Here is a 5,582-nt window from a genome sequence, read left to right as displayed (position 1 = left end):
TGTGTACTTAAAGACAAAGACAAAGAGTCTTACTCAGACACTGGACATTTCCGACTTGAAATTTCACGATGAAGTCCTGATAGTTGGATTTGCCCCGAGTTTACAAGTACAGTAGGCTCTCAGGCTTTTAAGTGGCAATTCATTGCACTTTTTCTAACAGAAGGTCAGAAGAACCCCAACTTCAGAGTTGTCTGGAACCAGCAGCATCAGACTCCATATACTTGCCAGGTGAGTTTTGCTGTTTTGAGTGATAATCAAAACAACAGTCGGGCCAAACGGGCCAAAGGACGACTGCCTCGTCCCTCTTTGGACTGGTCTTATGTCTCGGCTCACCTTATCAGAGTCCAAACTGCTGTTTACACGTAAAGGAGAGAACCGTTCACGTCCAAGGACAACGGCACAGTCATAAATTATGCATCTGAGCAATTAATGCATGCCAGACCTTCGGTGCACGCCGATCATATCGCAGCAAAAAAAAAGGTTGTAATTAGATTTAAACGGCAAACAGCAATTAATAAATAATGCATTGGCCATCGCAGCAAAAAATTTCAGCAAAGAATATTTAATTGGAATATTTGTTTATTTATTTGGTTATTTATTTATGCAACACCAAACCTGGAATTGACTTTGATGAAGTGATAACGTGAATCAGTTTTAATTGAAGGCGGAATGACAATAATGCAGTCTGCATTGGCCACAGCTGTATAGCATTATTTAACAGAATAATCAGAAGGAGCATGTTATGCTGTATGCTCATGCATTAATCAGGTCTGATGAGTCTAAATGTGTGTGTGTGTGTGTGTGTGGGAGTGTGGGAGTGTGTGTGTGTGTGTGTGTGTGAGTAGGTTAAAAAAGTGATAGGTGTGCGTTTGTGTGTGTGTGTGTGTGGGTGTGGGTGCGGGTGTGTGTGTGTGTATGTGTGTAAGAGAGAGAGAGAGAGAGAGAGAGAGAGAGAGAGAGAGAGAGAGAGAGAGAGAGAGAGAGAGAGAGAATTTTAATGGAGATACTTAAATGGTAATTATTCTGCCTGGTGAAAATGCAGGGAACAAATGGAATTCAATCAGAGCATGCACATGATGAACATCATTAGGAGAGAACATGGCTGTCTTCGTTTAGTTATCATCACAAATAACAAACACATACACACACACACAGATAGAGAGAGAGAGAGAGAGTTAATGCCTTAAATGTAGTGAAATATTACATTACATTACATTACATTTGGCTGACGCTTTTTTAACCAAAGCGACTAACAACATGGTAAACAGTAAGTGTTAGAACAATTCTCACACGTTTAGGACAGTTTAAAAAAACATTAGAGTACAGTAAGAATAAGTGCGTCGGTGAGTGCTGTTTTTAACAGTTACTTGTCAGTTTAAAACGGCTGGTGAGTGCTAGGATCAGTAAGACTTGTTGTAAGTGTTGCTATGAGAGTAGATGTTCTCTAAAGAGCTGGGTCTTCAGGAGTTTTTTGAAAGTGGAAAAGGATGTCCCTGCCCTTGTAGGAACTGGCAGTGTGTTCCACCAACGAGGAACAACAGATGAGAAAAGTTTGGATTGGCTTGAGCGTACCGGTGGTAGAGCTAGACGTCGTTCGTCAGAGGAGCGCAGCGGTCTGGAGGTAGTGTAAGTCTGTATGAGGGCATTCAAGTAGGTGGGAGCAGAACCGGAGACTACTTTGTAGGCAAGCGTTAGAGACTTGAATTTGATGTGGGCCGCCATAGGTAGCCAGTGTAGCTGGATGAGCAGCGGGGTAACATGTGCCCTTTTGGGTTTGTTGTAGACCAGGCGTGACGCCGCGTTCTGGATCATCTGAAGTGGTTTCACTGCGCAGGCTGGGAGACCTGTCAGGAGGGCATTGCAGTAGTCGAGTCGTGAGATGACTATTGCCTGAACCAGAAGTTGGGTAGCATCTTGAGTCAAGTAAGTCCTGATTTTCCGTATGTTGTAGAGTGTGAAACGGCATGACCGGGCGACTGAGGCAACATGATCTGAGAAGTTTAGTTGGTTGTCGAGAACAACTCCTAGATTTCTTGCAGTCCTGGTCGGTGAAACAGACAGGGAGTCAAATTTGATGTTGATGTCGTGGTGTATGGTAGGTTTAGCTGGGATGACCAGCAGTTCAGTCTTTGAGAGGTTCAGCTGGAGGTGGTGTGCCTTCATCCATGTAGCTATGTCTGAGAGGCAATCCGAGATACGTGCTGAAACCAGGGGGTCGTCAGGTGGAAAGGACAGATAGAGCTGTGTGTCGTCTGCATAGCAGTGGTATGAGAAGCCGTGCGAACGGATAATCTGTCCCAAGGAGGTGGTGTAGATAGCAAAGAGGAGGGGGCCCAGCACTGAGCCCTGGGGGACCCCTGTGATGAGATGGTGAGGTGCAGATACTGATGCAAATACTGATGCATTGTACAGCAATAAGATAAAAAATTGTACAGTCTTTTGTGACAAAGAGTCAGCTTTGCTGTGATTTAAACCCACAAACACACACACACACAAACACACACGCACACTCACTCACACACTCTCTCTCTCTCTCTCTCACACACACACACACACACACACACACACACACACACACACCTACCCCCACTCCCTTCCAGTGAACCTACAGAACCCTGCCTTGAGATGGTGAGGTGCAGATACTGATGCAAATACTGATGCATTGTACAGCAATAAGATACAAAATTGTACAGTCTTTTGTGACAAAGAGTCAGCTTTGCTGTGATTTAAACCCACAAACACACACACACACAAACACACACGCACACTCACTCACACACTCTCTCTCTCTCTCACACACACACACACACACACACACACACACACCTACCCCCACTCCCTTCCAGTGAACCTACAGAACCCTGCCTTGCCCTGAGAGGGAATTATGGAGTACTGCCGTGAAAGAGTGTGTTTGGGTATGTGTGTGAGTTTGTGTTATGATAGAGAGACAGAAAGGGAGTGAGTGTGTGTGTGTGTGTGTGTGTGTGTGTGTGTGTGTGTGTGTGTGTGTTGTCTGTGTGTGTGTGTGTGTGTGTGTGTGTGTGTGTGTGTGTGTGTGTGTGTGTGTGTGTGTGTGAGTGAGTGAGTGCTCAGTCAGAGGGGTAGATATTACTTGGCCAGATGAAATCCCTGAGGTTTACTCTCTGGATTCAATAGTGCTTCAGTTGGATGAACTCAATCAAATCCGCAGAGTGCAGTGAGGTATGAGGTTCAACAGGGCTATGGCTAAGGACACACACACACACACGCACACACGCACGCACGCACGCACGCACGCACACACACACACACACACACACACACGCACGCACACACGCATGCACGCACGCACACACACACACACACACACACACACACACACACACACACACACACATTCACACACTGTAGCAGCCAGCAGGTCTGTAAATGAAAGGCAGTGAGCTATAGGATAATACGGAGTCATGCTCTCTTATCATAAACAAGACCTAAAACATACCACAGTGTGTGTGTGTGTGTGTGTGTGTGTGTTTATGAGAGAGAGAGAGAGAGAGTCATGTTCAAGAGTATGCCCGATAAAGGAGAGAGTAGGCTTTTTAAACCCCTTTGACTTCTCAGCAGAAGAGTCGAGGCTGATAAATGTCTCGTTGCACAGGCAGACAGACGCAGTTCATTTGAATGACAGCAGGCTGATCTGATAGGAGAAATGCGGACTGCACGGGCAACAACAAGCACCACCCCACCCACCCCAAGTTCCTCATCCTGACAACAGTGGAAGCAGATTGAGGGGCCATCATCATTCAATCTATAGGACTGTGATAGTCCGCTCGCATGGAGCAAATCCTATTTTATTATTTTATTTTTTTAATAGACAGACAGAATGGTTGGTACTGTAGGAGAATGTGGAGCTTAATGTCAGGTAGATTCAGAGGTACAGTGTGTTATTCTGCTCTCTCTCTCTCTCTCTTTCTAATAACAGTCACATATACATAAATAACATATACTGTATAGATAACAAATATATATATGCTCATAAACAACACACCCACGCATGCAAACTTATTGTACATACACGTATACTACCAGTGGAGCATGTTGAGGGAGAAAAACAGCAGGAATGACCTGTTGGTACCATACACCATGGATTGAATATAGTGAGAGAGATAGATAGAGAGATAGATAGAGAGAGAGAGAGAGAGAGAGAGAGAGTATTTTTTATTCTGTACTATTCTTTTTTATGTTTACTATATTTATTATTTTCAGCACTTTGCCAACACTATTTCATTTTTCAATGGTCATACCAGAGAAGCGTATTAAATTGGCTTGAGAGCCATAGAGAGTGCCATGTCCAAAGAGAGAGACAGAGAGGTTGATAGACGGACCGACAGGCAGAGAAACCCACTCACAGTTGACGCTTCTTTGCAGAGACAGATGTTCAGCAGTACCCTCCTTGTGAAATGAGGAGGACCAGTGGCAGTTTGTGAGGAGAGGAGGTCCGGTGGTGGTCAGTGTGGTATAGTGCAATACACCTCCTGCCCAGTTAGTGGCACTATGCCACCTATGTTATTCAATACAATACGTATGTACGGAGGAAAGGAAGAGAAACCATGCGTGAAGAAGTTAGTAAAGAAAGTTGCAGATCATCTCTGCCTGCGACTGCTTTGATTCTACTACATACAGTACTACTGTTGCAGTAGTACAACAGTCAGCAGTAGTGTCTCCATCAGAGAAACATTTGCTTGATGGTCTTTTGGGCCCCCATCGTCGACTTCAAGGCAATGCTTCCACCGGCGACTTCAAGGCACCTAACCCTACTCCTAATCCTAACCCGAACTCTTGCCTAACCCTAGTGCCTTTCAGGCAGCGCTGCCTTGAAGTCAACGGTGGGGGCCCAAACGACCATAGATAGCAACATTTTGGCCCAGGCATCGCAAGCATTGACTGATTCCCGCAGTGGTCTGGGAGGAGGAGAACCAGTAGGCCATCTATGAGGAGAGGATGAGAGCCAGTAAGCCGTTTCACTCCAGTTTGTAGGAATAACTTACTACTTTTTGGTTCCAGCTCCGAACCAAAGTGCCACGTTCCTAACCGTTTTATGTTTGGTCGAAGCGCTCCAACCGGTTCAAATGGAACGCAAACAGGAACGGAACCGGTTCTCTGTCGGTGGAAAAGGGCTATGTGAGGAGAGGAGGAGAACCTGTAGGCCGTCTCTGGGAGGAGAGGAGGAGAAGAGGAGAACCTGTAGGCCATCTCTGGGAGGAGAGGAGGAGAACCTGTAGGCCGTCTCTGGGAGGAGAGGAGGAGAACCTGTAGGCCATCTCTGGGAGGAGAGGAGGAGAACCTGTAGGCCGTCTCTAGGCCATCTCTGGGAGGAGAAGAGAGAACCTGTAGGCCGTCTCTGGGAGGAGAGGAGAGAACCTGTAGGCCGTCTCTGGGAGGAGATGATGAGGGCTTCCTTATGAGGCGAAGACCAGATGTCTCCCTGTCAGGAGAGGGTGATCAGTGACCTCTGTGTGTGAAGACGATGATGAGCACGATATATTATTTGGACATTAGACCGCAGTGACCGCAGTGACATCACACTCATTGGTGGCAAATAAAAA

The sequence above is a fragment of the Alosa sapidissima genome, chromosome 23 (genome assembly GCF_018492685.1).
Source record: "Alosa sapidissima isolate fAloSap1 chromosome 23, fAloSap1.pri, whole genome shotgun sequence".
In the NCBI taxonomy this organism is placed as follows: domain Eukaryota; kingdom Metazoa; phylum Chordata; class Actinopteri; order Clupeiformes; family Clupeidae; genus Alosa; species Alosa sapidissima.
Note: the sequence above shows the minus strand (reverse complement) of the source record.